Genomic DNA, 16,939 nt, shown 5'->3' with positions numbered 1-16,939 from the left:
GGGGGGGGAGTCTGCTACGAAGTAGGCGAAAGAAGCGCCGTCGCCGTCAGGCGCCTCCCTGGTCCTCTCTACAGCAGGCCGGAGAAGATCCAGGGAACTTTAGGCAAATGGCGCCGCCTGTCGCTTATTGCTGGAAAAGGGCCAGCTGCCCACTGAAAAGGTTCGCCCCCCCCATTTTCCTTTTCCCCCTTCTCTACCACCGCAGCCTTCGGAGGAGGTGTCGTGGCAGACAAAATGGACTGCTTCAGTTGTTTTTGCTTTTGCGCTTCCTTGGCCTTGGTAAGGCCTTAGTGCAGCTTCTTGCCGAACTTTATATGAGCCCTGAAAAAGATGAGCTAGTCATTAATCCATTAATGATAAAATGATTTGGAAGCACTAGCTTAGCCTGCCTCTTTCACCTCGCCTTAACATCGGAATAACTTGGCAACTGGAGGGAGCTCCTGCAGGTGTGTTGAAAGGTGAACGTTCGAATGCTTCAAGATCAAAAACGTGGTTTGGAGTTTAAACTGGGTGCTTCCCCGCTTTTTGTGTGTCCTGAGCTGTTTTCTGCAGAACAACTGCCAGTTTCCAGTTGGCAGCGCAGACAAATCGAATAGTTTGTCTTCCTCTCTGTTTGCTAAAGAGCTTTGTGGGCACTTAGTTAAGAAATGCTACTTGCATGAAGTAATTAGGTCAAGTGCAGAGACCACCCAGTGTAAATCCGAGTGAATTGCCCATCTCCAATCAAGATTTCTATTAATATCACAAATATCAACAGTTGCTTAAGATGATCTACTTTCTGCAACTTTTAGACAAGTGGCTGTCATATCACCCCACAAACTTGTTCACACATCATTAAACCATAATTTAGTTTTATGTTATAAAATTGTTCCCACATCATTAAACCACAACTTAGCATTATTTTATAAAAGATGTGGTCTTTTCCTGAAATTCATTGAATGAATGAATGAACCTTTATTGTCAAAGTACAACCATGTATACATTGAGATTGGCTGAGTCTCCCTTCGTGCCCCCACCCCCCAACTCACAGTGACAACAAACCCTCCGTCTTATTACACCATGTGAACTAATTGCACAACACACCGGCCTCGCAAGTCAATTCTGCATAAAGTTTATAAAAAATTATTTCCCGTTCAAAAGCCTAACATTATATGAGTGCCTTCTATACATACATTAGTCTCCCATTTCCCACTGGATAATCATTTCAGATATTTCCTTACCTAAATAAACAAAATTACCAAGGATGGATAAAAAAGCAGTGGAAAGCAGAAGCTGGATTCCCCATTGAGTTTCATTGTGGGAATCTGGCAAGGAGCATTGGAAATCTTCCCTTCCTTTCCCCTCCCTTTCCCCTCCCTTCCAACAAGCAGGTAAGTAGCTGCTGCTGGGTGCTAGTGGGTTGGTGTCAGGCCCAAACGCAAAGACAATACAGACAATCCAATCGAGACCTAGCCTTTATTTGGTTACCCATAATGGCTAGAGCAGGGGTCAGCAACCTGAAACAGTGAAAGAGCCACTCGGAACCAGTTCCCTCACAAAAGGAAAAACTGGGAGCCGCAAAAAATGTGTGCGTATGTGTGTACATGGGCAGAACAGGGTTTGACTGAAGAGTGGAGCCAAGGCGAGATATGCACCTACCCTGCATAATTGAATTTATTGGTTGAAATTTTTTAGTCCCACTTTTTTTTTGGACTGCACATGGCAGAGGACTGGGAGCCGCAGGAGATGGCTGAAAGAGCCGCATGCGGCTCTGGAGCCGCGGGTTGCAGACCTGTGGGCTAGAGTCTTACCAAACTAAATAGGAATAACACTCAGGCTTATATACCACTTCACAGTGCTTTACAGCCCTCTCTAAGCGGTTTACAGATATTGCCCCCAACGATCTAGGTCCTCATTTTATTGACCTTGGAAGGATGGAAGACTGAATCAACCTTGAGCCGGGGAGGATCCTGGCAGTCAGCAGAATCAGCCTGCAATACTGCATGCTAACCATGGCACCACCACAACTCCTGGTTCTGAAGCTATAACTTTCTAACCTGCTAGATATATCCTAAGAGTTTCTGAGGTGTTAAACCTCTTCTCCCCTCCAGCTCAGGACTGCACAGTGTCTTAATCTGGGCCTCTCTCTGACAAGTTTCACTGTCTCCTCCCTGGGAAAGCTCTGTATTGCCAAAAGTCCTATCCACTAATTCCACAGGTGCACATTCCACCACAGGGAGGGAGGGATTCCGAGACTGGCTGGGAAACTGTCAGGGAAGACAAGATCACATGACTGCAACAGCAGCCAGTAGCACTGAAACAGCCACAACTTTCCCAAATTTCATTTCTTGTAAGCTGCCTAGAGTCACTGACAGCGAGTGGGCATCCATATAAATTCTCCAAATAAAATAAAAAAATAGATGACATTTATACTTTTAGTAGTATATAGATATATGCACACACATGCACATACATATATCCACAGCTATCCATTGAGCATTTGTCTTTCAAAATGAGAAGGGGCATATTTGATATAGCAAATCCTGGGGCATTGCGATAGCATATGAAGAGAAATTTCTGAGCACCGTGAAACATTTCCACTTTAAACACTGATTAATGCTTGTATTTTAAATATTTTTACATAAGAATTAGAATTGGTATGTCTCTAAAGCTGTGATTCCAAGTAACATTGACTGACAGAATTTAACCTAAATTCTGAATTTAGGGAGGTGTACACTGCCCAGATTTGGCTGGAGTGGCCTATATTCATTGCAACTTAATTCTGACAAAATATTATTTGGCTTTTGTTCATCACACACATTTCAACATGCATTTATTAGTTTTAAATATATATGTTTAGTATCAGATATTAATTAATTCATACTACATAAGAGCAATTGAGCTTATCACTGAAAACTCAAATATGCCAGTATCTCATGCAGAAAGTAAAGTAAGATTTCTTTATTTAAATCTGGCAACTTCTTCTTCTATAATTGCAGCATCAAATGCACCTGATTTGTCAGGAACATGAGGAAGGTGAGTCTCTTGTAACTCTATTATATATTGGTATATCTAAAACATTAACACTTACGCTGCAGGTTCTAATATCATTCAATATGATTTCATTTTCCAGTCTAGTTGAGGACTTGTGATCTTTTTTCATATTTTTTCCTGACACCCCATTTACAAGTATTAACAGCCTCTGCAGCTCCACATTTATAATCTCATTTGCAGCTCATAGCAAGTACAAAAGTTGGCAGTTTATACCAACATGAATATCCAAATAAATCAATGTCAGAAACTTTTTACACATTGATAAAAATGGACGTTATGAAACAAACTCATAAGGTTATGGACACTGCTGTAATGTCAATAATTTAGTTATTACTAGGAACTATTTATTTTTTAATCTTGTGCATTATTTAAATCTAACTAGAGTATTAAAAATATTGAAAGCATAGCTTTAAACCTTCACAAGTGCATTTAGGGAATAATTTAAACTCCATAGAATTTAATTTTGAATAACATGCATAAAAACAGGCTGATTTAAGAAGAGTCAAGCTCTGAATTTTACTGCTGAAAACTTCAGCAGAATCATTTGTGTATCTTCTCAAGGTTTTATTATTTGTTTTAGAAATTACTCAAGACATTCTAGCAATATACCCAGACAGGTAAAATTATATAAATCAAAATAGCTTAAAATTATATCATAATCTAGAGATTTAAAACTGAATCAGACTGAAATAGTCACATAATTTGTATTAAAATATTTTATCTAAGCCATTGTAGGAGAAGAAGTGGCAGAGCTTGGGGGCAGAGTCAAAAGAGGAATCAGCCTAGAGTCTTTACGTTGCCACAAGCAGACGAAATCCAACACTTCTTGAATTCCTTATTACTGCCAAAATAATGCTATTAGTTAACTAGATTCCTGTGCATAGGTATGAGCAATAAATCAGTTTAATTGGAACTTAACATGTGGTTCTGGTCTTTCATGCCTGACTGATATGGTGTTAACCCAACTATTTCTAAGGTGGGATATCACCAGAGAGAACATTATTCTTTTGTAGATGAAATTTGTTTTCCTTTGTGGAAGGGGTGTCCTCTGATAATCTTAATACACAAAGAAAGGGATGCTTTACAGGAGAAGGTATTCCTTCAGTTAATTGGATTCCAGACCAGTTAGAACTGAAGTACCTTTAATTATGCTCAATAGCAAATATATAAATCATTTTTTCTAAGAAAAATGAGGACCCAGATTGTTGGGGGCAATAAGCTGACTTTGTAATAATGTTGCTGGGGGGGGGGCGAAAGCCCTAATAAGCAGGCATATACATAGAATGAAGGCTATTGCTAAGCACACTTGATTTGTGCTTAGATTGTAAGCCACTCTGAGTCTTCGGAGAAGGGCAGGATATAAATGGGATTAAAATAAAATAAATAAATAAAATAAATAAAGTACTACAGTCTTAAACACCCAAGTTAGAACTTTTCCAACCCACAGTTCTTTAAAATACATCACTGAAAGGGGTGGACCATTAGGAAATTCAAATAGTTTCTCACTGTATGTCTCTTTGTTTTCCTTTAAGTACCTGAAGCTCATATACATCATTATATTTATTAATCTTGTCTTTCAAAGAGAATATGGGGGGATAAAATGGCAAATTTATAATTTATCAATGGATTTTTTGCATTTATTAAGAACAAGTGCCTTTGATACAGTGAAGTAGGGTTTTCTGAACAAACTATTACATAAGTGTCAAGGTTTCTGAGGTAAAGTTACGGCAACAATTTTCCAACTTAGTTCAGAAGTGAATTCTTCCTGTTTCATGAAACTATTCAGCTTTGCTCTATTTCCTAGTTATAACTCTACTCTGATTTACCAATTGGGGAAAAAAGCTTCAAAGTTACCTATAAACATATTGTGAGACTGCAAAAAATAGGATGACCACTAGATAACATAAAAGTAAGATTTTCCTTATCTCTGCTGTCATCTTGTCCACATTTGTGTTGCCCACATTTAATAGCCTTCACCTCCAATATTACACATGATGATTAGTGGAAAAAAGTGTAATAGTGTTACACTATAATAATGTCTACACAGAAGCAGCAATTATTTTGTCCCCAGCCTATGGGCTGAAGCAGTATTCCCAGGGACTTCAATTGATTATAATAATAATAATAATAATAAGTTGGAAGGGACCTTGGAGGTCATCTAGTCCAACCCCCTGCTAAGGCAGGAAACCCTATACCATTTCAGACAAATGGCTGTCCAGTCTCTTCTTAAAAACTTCCAGTGTTGGAACATTCACCACTTCTGGAGGCAGGTTGTTCCACTGGTTAATTGTTCTAACTGTCAGGAAGTTTCTCCTTAGTTCTAGGTTGCTTCTCTCCTTGACTAGTTTCCATCCGTTGCTTCTTGTCCTGCTTTCAGGTGCTTTGGAGAATAGTTTCCATCCGTTGCTTCTTGTCCTGCTTTCAGGTGCTTTGGAGAATAGCTTGACTCCCTCTTCTTTGTGGTAGCCCCTGAGATATTGGAACACTGCTATCATGTCACCCCTCACCCTTCTCTTCATTAAACTACACATACCCAATTCCAGCAACCGTTCCCTATATGTTTTAGCCTCCAGTCCCCCAATCATCTTTGTTGCTCTTCTCTGTACTCTTTCTAGAGTCTCAACCTCTTTTTTACATCGTGGTGACCAAAACTGGATGCAGTATTCCAGGTGTGGCCTTACCAAGGCATTGTAAAGTGGTATTAGATTCTTGAATCTGCATTGCTAAAACTCTTTATGTTCCAATTAATTGACCAGGGAAAAGATGAGAAGAAATAAAAGACTTCTAGGGCATAAAAAAAATAAAGGGTTGGGGAATGAAAAAGAAAAGGCTAATTTATATAAGTAATTATATAAATTAGACAATCTACACATAGTTGATATCATGCACATAATTTTCCTGTGAGAACCTCTTGTTGAAATGGGCACCTTTATGAATTGATTAAATAAATAAATAAATGTTATTTACATATTGATAAAATCTTATCACTGAAGGGCGCGCTGTTTATAATCTTCCTCTATACAGAAATAGAACATAGAATAATAGGGTTGGATGGGACCCTGGAGGTCTTCTAGACCAACTTCCTGCTCAAGCAGGAAACACTATACCATTGGCAGTCCAGCCCAGTCCAATATATATTTTTGACTTTATGTATTTTCTACTTTAATTGCTCCAAATAAAATAAATGAATTGGTATCAAAATGAGTGTAATTCTTGTTCCAAATTTGCTACAGTTCTAGAGTAAAGTGACTAACTATAGATCTATACTACTAGAATACACTTAGAATAAAGTGGTGATTAGAAGAATTTAGGTGAATTTGCATATAATTGAAACTTCAGAGATAAATATCTTACAAAGAAAAAGGTTATCAAAATAATAACATTTAATGCATATCAGCGTGTGATGCAGTTAGGATATTCATTATTGGAAAATAACATTTAACAGATTGATTTATCTGCAGTTTAGCTTTATTGACTATAGACATGTAATTATGTCCTTTATCAATATGGAAGTCTCTCACAGACAACAATTCCAAATGATCGAAGAATATTAGTGTTAAGAGGGTAAAAAAGAATGCAAGCTTCTGAGTTAACTGGATCTCTTTTATCAGGCAAAATGGCAAATCAGGGGGAGGGGAGAGAAAGAATTTCTGATACAGAGCTTTCCTTCCATTTTAAAGCCCAACATAGAAAGCATTGCAAATTAACTTTTATCAAGAGTAAAGATATTTCCAGCTTGCAAAAAAAATGATTTTAAATCCTAGATTTAAGGACTAGATTACCAAGGAACTGCTTTTACATCAATATTTTCTAATTCTATAGCGTAGCAACCTGAGATATTTCCAGCCCAGATTGACCCACTTTGATATATTAAACTGTGAGAATGCCCTTTAAAAAGCTGCTTTCTGGCTCTTTCTTATTCGCAACTCTTTCCCTTAGGGACAACTCTACCTCTTGCATATGCACAAAAACTGAACTATTAGCAGGACGAGTGCTTCACACTCTTGGTGTTTCCTCTCTCCCCAACACCCTTTCACTTTCCTAGGTTGCTCATTGTGCTATACTAATCTGAGAAAGGATGGATGCTTTCTTTCTCTCTTTCTCTCTTTTCACACATACAGTCTCAAGCTGCTTAAATGCTTAGTTTATTCAGGGTCATGCTTGCCTGATTCATTAAATGCAATCTAGGGAGACAAAAAGATATTAAATGGAAATAGGGAAGGTTCATATTTGTGACAGATGAATAGACGTATTTGTATTTAATTTGGGAAGCAGGCTAAAAAAGAAAGCACAAGTTTATTGCTGCAAAGAATGATAATCAGAATAATCTGACTGAGAGCAGTGAACATCCAGTGACCGGAAAAGTTTTCTCTTTTTTAGCAAAGGTGGTTAATATTTCAACAGGAAATATTCTTTTATTCTTTCACTGGAATACAACTGCTAGAAGACAACATTTTTTCCTGAGCGAGAATGCTATTTTAGAAGATGAAATTTGCCTCCTCTCCCTTTAAATTTTTTTAACATTTTATTCAACTTGTCACAATAAGCTGTCTTTTATTTAACCCATGATCTGCAGGGTTCACATTTCATTGTGAACTATAAACCCTGGACACCAACCACCATGTTCACAACGTCTTAAACGCAAACCAAATAATGTGTGGCTTAGCGTAATGGGTGAGACCCATAAAGAGGTAGATTAGAGATACACACAGCTATTATATGTTCCTCAAAAGCAGGAGGATAATGATGATTACTATCACTCTGAGCTCAGGAACCCAAACAAAATAAAAATTTCCATGCATTTTAAAGGCAATCTGTAATAAAACGTAATGACTGAGAAATGCTTGTTTGACATGGTGCGGGTTTTGTCTATTTTTGTTTAAACCTTAATGGTTTAAACTATGTTGTAAACATTAACTATCCTTAAGCCTCACCAGGCATGTTTTGGGGAAAACAGTATGAACGTTGGGTCTACCTCCTCTGTATCTTTCGAAATACCCCCTACAGACCTTGGTGTCTGAAAAAAAGAGGATAGCCCCTAAACAAGAAAAAATTGTCTAGCTCTTTTCTGGAATCATAAGTAACTATTACATTTAATGTCCTTTCAGCTCAGCATTTGGTTATCTCTTGCAACAGTGTGGAACTGGTTTGCCATTGACTTATTCTAGGATGATTTCCAATTTTATGTGATTCTCTGATGGTCTTCCAACCAAATACTAAGCAGCTTGATTTTTGGATATTAGGTAGTCAGGCACAGGGGGAAAAGCAACTGCCTCAAGAGGTTTTCAGCCTTCATGAAAAAAATAAAATAAAACAAAGATTAGTTATTTGAATGGGTTATTGTCACATTGGTAATGCCAAAGAAGGAGAGAGAGAAAAGCATGAGGGGTTTTCTTCCTCAGTTGCAAAATCACTGTAACTTCACTGGTCCAGTGAAGGAAGAATGCAATCTTATGCAGCTTTGTTCAACAAAATGCCCGAGGCCCAGGGTGTTTATAAGGGCCTTGTTGTGGTTTAGAGGTAGAGCTGGGTTCAACTGCAAATGGCATTCCACCTCAGAATCAAAAATCTGGTTCAGCTAATCCCTCAGTGAAAAAGACAAAAGTGGTCAATCTAGATACTTCCTAAATTCCTCATACATGAAGACATGCAATCTGAAACCCGAAGTGTGGAAAATGGAGTTTAGTCTATGTCTTGGAAGATGCAAGTTGGAAAAAGACCCTCCAGAAAATTAAACTAATTAAAATCTGCCAACAGCAGAAACAAGTAGGAAAGGCCATAGGTTCAAGATTTGGCACCTATGGTGCATGAAATGTTTCTGTAACAAAACATGCCAGGTTTCCTTTCAGATACTTACTGCCATAGGTGTGGTTGTGGTTGATGAATGTCAGTGTGAGAGGAAAAGTAATTGGGGCATGAAAAATTAAATAACTATTCCACCCGTGGGATCTACAAGCAAAGAAGAATTATTATAAGACTACCAGACACATCTAAACCGAGAGATGCTTTGTTTCTTCAAGAAATTCTCAGTTCAAGCAAGAGAATTTTATAGCCCTTTATGTCCTAGAGAGGTAATGGTCAGGTGAGGCCCAGGAATACTTCTTGCCAGGAAGAAATTTTAAGGTGCGCTCACAGTAGCTCACTTCACAAACCAAATGGACCATTCTTGATTCTGGCCCTGGCAGTTACAACCATATCCAGCCTAAGAATAATTCACAGAGCATCAAAAGATCTCCACATTCCTGTTATAAATACAGTATCTAAAGCAGGGGTGTCAAACTGCCGGCCGGTTTCATCATACCAAAGCCGCGCCCATCCCATTGCCAGCAATGCAAAAAGAGTCATGATACGTCGCGACAGGTCACATGACGTGGCGAGTTTGACACCCATGATCTAAAGGATGGGGCAGTGTCGTAGCTTTTGAAAGCCTGGAATAAAAATGCAGCTAAAGAGGCAGACAGGCAGCCATCTATGGTAGACAACCAGCTGTAGTGTCACAACACATTGGATCATGAACTAGGCTACCACCTATTAGCCTAATATGTTGTGTGAACCTTGTGAGGTGAAATAGTTAAAAGTGCACACGTACAGGTAGTCTTCGACGTATAACCACAATTGATTTTAACATTTCTGTTGCTAAATGAAACATTTGTTAAGTGAGTTTTGCCCCATTTTATGACCTTTCTTGCCACAGTTATTAAGTGAATCGCTGGAATTGTTAAGTTAGTAATCGAGTTGCTAAGTATATCTGGCTTCCCCACTGACTTTGCTTGTCAGAGGGTCACAAAATATGACCCCTGAACACTGCAACCATCATAAATATGAGTCAGTTGCCAAATTAGAAATCAAATATAAATAAACATTTGCCATGCACACAATACAACTGTTTTGCTTTTATTTTGAAGGTGACTGTTAGGTTGTTGTTTTTTTTTCAATTTATGTGTGTGTTTTCCTACACACCTTCACAACCCTATTGGTTTGACCCTCCACAACTGTCCCAGTTTCTCATATGGCCCCTTGGGAAAATTAATTGCCTACCCTGAACTGGAAGAAGGAGGCGGAGAGGGTGGGGAAGCTGCTGACCAGCTGAGAACACATCAACCCAGCAGCCTAAAATAAAATGGCTGTACAAGGTAATCACAATGGCTGGAAGAGAGGGGAAGGGTATTGCGCTACAGCAGGGATCTTCAAACATGGCTCTTTTATAACTTGTGGACTTCAACTCCAAGAATTCCTCAGCCAGGCAGGCTGGCTGAGGAATTCTGGGAATTGAAGTCCACAAGTCATAAAAGGGCCAGGTTTGAAGGCCCCTGTGCTACAGCATACCCAACTGGATGCAACTTAATGCAACTTAAAAGGGGAAACTAATATAAGAGATAGACTCATTACATGCAAAGCAAGATAGTTCAAGCCGTGATTTGTCATAATTGTGATGATTATGGATTACAGCTCATGAAAACCCCAAATCCACAATCTCAGAAAATTAGAATATTGTGAAAAGGTGCAATATTCTAGGCTCAAAGTGTCCCACTCTAATCTGTTAATTAAGCCATAACACCTGCAAAGGGTTCCTGAGCCCTTAAATGGTCTCTCAGTCTGGTTCAGTAGGAATCACAATCATGGGGAAGACTGCTGACCTGACAGTTGTGCAGAAAACCATCATTGACACCCTCCATAAGGAGGGAAAGCCTCAAAAGGTAATTGCAAAAGAAGTTGGATGTTCCCAAAGTGCTGTATCAAAGCACATTAATAGAAAGTTATGTGGAAGGGAAAAGTGTGGAAGAAAAAGGTGCACAAGCAGTAGGGATGACCGCAGCCTGGAGAGGATTGTCAGGAAAAGGCCATTCAAAAGTGTTGGGGACTTTCACAAGGAGTGGACTGAGGCTGGAGTCAGTGCATCAAAAGCCACCACACACAGACGGATCCTGGACATGGGCTTCAAATGTCGTATTCCTCTTGTCAAGCCGCTCCTGAACAACAAACAACGTCAGAAGCGTCTTACCTGGGCTAAAGAAAAACAGACCTGGTCTGTTGCTCAGTGGTCCAAAGTCCTCTTTTCTGATGAGAGCAACTTTTGCATCTCATTTGGAAACCAAGGACCCAGAGTCTGGAGGAAGAATGGAGAGGCACACACTGCAAGATGCTGGAAGTCCAGTGTGAAGTTTCCACAGTCTGTTGATTTGGGGAGCCATGCCATCTGCTGGTGTTGGTCCACTGTGCTTCGTTAAGTCCAGGGTCAACGCAGCCATCTACCAGGAGATTTTGGAGCACTTCATGCTTCCTTCCGCAGACGAGCTTTATGGGAATGCTGACTTCATTTTCCAGCAGGACTTGGCACCTGCCCTCACTGCCAAAAGCACCAAAACCTGGTTCAATGACCGTGGGATTACTGTGCTTGATTGGCCAGCAAACTCGCCTGACCTGAACCCTATAGAGAATCTATGGGGCATTGCCAAGAGAAAGATGAGAGACATGAGACCGAACAATGCAGGAGAGCTGAAGGCCGCTATTGAAGCATCCTGGTCTTCCATAACACCTCAGCAGTGCCACAGGCTGATAGCTTCCATGCCACACCGCATTGAGGCAGTAATTGCTGCAAAAGGGGCCCAAACCAAGTACTGAGTACATATGCATGCTTATACTTTCCAGAGGTCCGATATTGTTCTATGTACACTCCTTGTTTTATTGATTGCATGTAATATTCTAATTTTCTGAGATTGTGGATTTGGGGTTTTCATGAGCTGTACGCCATAATCATCACAATTATGACAAATCACGGCTTGAACTATCTTGCTTTGCATGTAATGAGTCTATCTCATATATTAGTTTCCCCTTTTAAGTTGCATTACTGAAATAAATGAACTTTTGCACAATATTCTAATTTTTCGAGTTTCACCTGTATATAATGCTAAGTTAAAACCAAACAAAGCAATTTATGCTTTAGTGCAATGTGTGTGCCTTCAGGGTCTGTTACTGTTCCATAATGAAACTGTTCCATTAGACGTACAAGATTTGTGTAAGGAACTCTTTAATTGGTTTCCGTGAATACTAACAAATATCTTGAAAATATTCTGGGCCCTTCACTTTTCTCATGTTAGCCAACATTCAACGTTGTAATAACAAAAGGAAGCAGAAATCCTTCCTTGATGCCCAGATGAAGTATAAATTAAAATATATATTTTTCTTATGCATAAAATTTCATCATTTTTCATTTTCAAAGGCTGCTTGCTTCCTTCTTGAAGAGGCACTTGGTGAAAACCATAATAAAATATTTTGATTTTTCCTTTTGAAACTAAGTTGAGCTATGTTGGAAAATAAACTCTCATGTCACAGTGCTTGTTCATCTAATTAAAGATAACATCCGAACCATGTTATATTTAATCTGTTTTATTGTGAAGGAGCAAAACTTTTGTTTAACCAGAAGCTACGGCCACTGTATTATTCTCCTCAAATTTAAGGCAACTGCAGTATGTCACTGGTTTGATTAAAGTACATGGCTTTAATCTATCATTTTTAGTTTGAGGCTCATAATCTTAGCTCAGTTCCCCTTTTGCGTTTCCTATATCCAGATTAGCTAGGAGCAAGTTTCTCAAACACCACCCATTACTGACATTCCATCCTGATTAAGTCATGGAAGAATGTTTATTAATGAAATATCTTGAAACATCTTTTCCTCAGTGTTTCAAACATGATTTATTCATCCAATATTCCACTGACGAGAGATTAATTGGTGTGCAGAGTAAATTCAAACTTTAATTGCAGATGGCATATTATTCAGCTTGTCATGTAAGTTACCTACCATATGGGCAACACCCTTTTAGCTGCCCTTTTTTCAGTTCAAAGAGGAGTTTTAAAATAGAAGCTGGTAGATCTTCTGCTTCTTTCATTTATCATACACCTTTTCTAATCAATACTGAATGTGCTAATTAAATATTATGTGCATGACCAAACATTGGCTGAGGAATCCAGAGAAATTTAAATTGGTTATCCAATTGACTTTCAGGTGCTGATTCTAGGATTCTTTGTTAGTAATACCTTCATTGCTCCTGCCTCGGAAGATGCAGCCATCAGTGGCATCTAGAGAAAATCTTTTTTTTTTTTATTGAAAAGTTTTAAAATACAGTTTTCCCTTAAGAAACCCCCCTTCCCCCTCCCTGCTCCCCCCCTACCTCCCCCCAACCTCCCTCCCTCCCCCCCTCCCTCCACCCTCCCCCTCCCCCCCCCCGACTTCCCAGAGCTAAATACAAGGTATATACATATAAAAAGGCAACCATAAACAACCATATACTAACAACTATAAGTTCTAAAATCCATCACTCTCTAGCTTATATAGGATAAGACACACCTTAACAATATTAAATATATATAAAAAACTAGAATAAAAAAAAGAAAAAAAAACGAAAGAAGACTTATTCGAATGCTACATAAAACTTCTTAACCCTATACTTGTTCTGGATAAACTCAATCCATTTTCTCCATTCCATAATATAGCGTTCTTGCGAATGATCTTTCAAATAAGCCGAAATCTTCGCCATCTCTGCCAGGTCGGAAACCTTTAAAGTCCACTCTTCTATGGTCGGCAGTTCCTCTTTCTTCCAATATTGGCCTATCAAAAGTCTTGCCGCCGTAATTAATTTCAACATCAGCTTGGTGTCCACAACTGTAGCGTCTGCAATTATTCCCAACAAAAAAAGTTGCGGACAAAACTTTATCCTCTGTTTAAAAATCTTCTGCATATTCCACCAGACTTTTATCCAAAAAGCCTTAACCTTCTTACATGTCCACCATATGTGGAAATACGTTGCATCTTCATCACCACACCTCCAACACTTAGGCTGATAATTCGGATACATACTTGCAAGCTTTTTAGGATCTAGATGCCATCTATAAAACATTTTGTAAAAGTTCTCTCTTAAATTTTGAGCTTGAGTAAATTTTACGTTCCTCACCCAAATCTTTTCCCACATGTCCATTGTAATAACTTCCTGGATATTTTGGGCCCATTTTATCATACAATCCTTAACAAGCTCTGTTTCCGAGTCAATCTCTATCAATGCAAGATATATCCGTTTAATATGTGCTGACCCCTGATTTCTAATCTGCTTTATCAAATTTCCATCAGTCATTGTAAATCCATTTTTCTGGTCTTCTTTCCACCTGGCCTGTAATTGAATATATTGAAACCAAGATTGAACAACCTTCTCTTCTCGCAAGAGGCTATATGATTTCAAACACCAAACATTCCTTTCCAGGCTTAAAATTTCCTTGTACGTAGTCACATCATGTTTGAAACCAGCATGTATATTTTCTATTGCGTGTTTTGGAGTTGTCCACAATGGTATCTTGCTGCTTAGCTTATGTCTATACTTCTTCCAGACTCTCAGCAATGCCTGTCTTAAAATATGCATCCTAAACACAGTATCTACCTTCTTATCATACAACAAATATGCATGCCAGCCAAACAACAAATCATGGCCCTCAAGATTTAATAACCTCAATTGCGTCAAATTAATCCAATCACTTATTCCTACTAATGCAGCAGCTTCATAATATAATTTAAGATTAGGCAATTTAAGGCCACCTCTCTCACGAGTATCCTGCATAATCTTAAGTTTAACTCGTGGCTTTTTCCCTGCCCACACAAATTTATTGATACCTCGCTGCCATACCTCCAGATTAGAATCTTTCTTAAGAATCGGTATCATTTGAAACAAAAATAAAAATTTGGGCAGGACATTCATTTTCACTGCTGCAATCCGTCCCAGCAAAGACAATTGCAATTTTTGCCAACTCTCCAATTCCTTTTGAATTTTCCCCCATAGTTTTTCATAATTATTTTTATATAGCTTTGTATTAGAGGGCGACAAAATCACCCCCAGATATTTAACCCTTTTAACAATCTCAAATCCAGTTAATCCTTCTAAGAGAGCCTTCTGTGAAACTGTCATATTTCTAGCCAAAATTTTAGTTTTCTGTGTATTTACTTTAAATCCAGAAACCTTCCCATATTGTGTTATTATCTCCATCAGGTCCACAACAGAGTTCTCTGGCTGGGTCACTGTAACAACCAGATCATCTGCAAATGCTCTCAATCTATAGTCCTGATCCCCAACTTGTATCCCTTTAATTTTTTTCGAGTTCCGAATCTTAACCAATAGTATCTCTAATGTTAACACAAATAACAAGGGCGATAACGGACACCCTTGCCTTGTGCCCTTCTCAGTATTACATGCTACTGTCAGGCTATTGTTAACTATGATTCGGGCAGTTTGTTTTTGATATAATGCCCTAATCGGCTGTAAAAAATTTTCCCCAAAATCCATTTTATCTAAAACTTTCAACAAAAATTGCCAATTCAATTGATCAAAGGCCTTTTCAGCATCTAAAAAAATTAGCGCTGCAGAGATCTGGTTGTGCCTTTCCAAAAACTCTAACACATCAACTATATGTCTCACATTATTTTTCATTTGCCTGCCACTAATAAACCCCGTTTGATCCCCATGAATCACCTGTTGCAGAACCCTCATCAGTCTATTAGCCAAAACCTTAGCAAATATCTTATAATCTGTATTTAAAAGCGATATCGGTCTGTAATTTTTAACTAAAGTAGCATCCTGGTCTTCCTTCGGAATCAAAGAGATAAAAGCTGTTCTCCAAGACGGAGGCACCTTTCCCCCCCTCTGGATTGTCTGGAACAGTTCCTTTAACGGTTTTATCATCTCTAATTGTAAGTTTTTATAATAGGCCGCAGTCAAGCCATCCGTGCCTGGTGCTTTATCCACCTTCAATTCCTTAATAGCTATAAAAATTTCTTCTTCTGTAATCAGTTGATTAATCCCCTCTTTTTGTACTTGCGTAAGAACCGGGATGCTAGCCTTCTCCAAATACTTATCAATATCTTTTGCATTAATGTCCTCTTTAGTATATAATTTCGAGTAAAAATCCACAAAGGCATCCTTAATAAGATTCTGTTGATACACAACCCTTCCTTTATACTCAATCTTATCTATATTAGATGCCCTTTGTTTTTTCCTCAGTCTATAAGCTAACCATCTGCCTGGTTTATTAGCATTGCAGAAAGTATTATGCCTAGCAAACCGCAGATTGGTCGCCACTTGATCAGCCATTAATTTATCAAATTGTCCTCTTAACAGTCTAATAGCCTCCTTGATCTTCACATCCTCTGGGTTCAAAATCAAAGCCTTTTCTTTTTCCTTTATTTCATTCTCCAGTTCTTTCCTTCTAGTTTCCACTGCACGTCTATGTCTATTATTCATATATATCAACACCCCTCTCATATAGGCCTTGCTAGCATCCCAAACCATATCCATAGAGGTACCCTTATTCATATTAATCTCAAAAAAATCCTTCATCCGCTGTTTGCATTCTTCCACATTTCTCTGATTTCTAAACAAATTCTCATTTACGCGCCATGAGCGCCTATCTCCTTTTTCCTTATCAATCTCCAACCACACTGGACTGTGATCAGAGATAATTCTTGCGCAGATCTTCACCTTTTTAGTTCTCAAAAGAAAATCATTAGTCAACAAAATAAAGTCAATCCTCGAAAAAGATTGGTGTCTATCAGAATAAAAAGTATAATCCTTCTCCTGCAGATGTCTCTCACGCCAAATATCTCGCAATTCCAGGTCATCCTTCATTTCAAAAAAAGATTTAGGCAGTCTAGCGTGACTTGGAATGCGCTTAAAGGCTCCAGCCTTATCCAACTGTACATTCATAACTCCATTCCAGTCCCCCATAAAAATAAAGGATTTATAATCCAACTGGGTAAGCTTTGTATGAAGTAAACTAAAAAAGTCAGCTTGTTGTTGATTTGGTGCATATAATCCAACTAAAAGCGTCTTTTTACCTGCTAACAACAGCTCGATCATAACATATCTTCCAT

This window comes from Vipera berus (assembly GCF_964194415.1).
Source record: "Vipera berus genome assembly, chromosome: 1".
In the NCBI taxonomy this organism is placed as follows: Eukaryota; Metazoa; Chordata; class Lepidosauria; order Squamata; family Viperidae; genus Vipera; species Vipera berus.
This window is presented reverse-complemented; position numbering follows the sequence as displayed.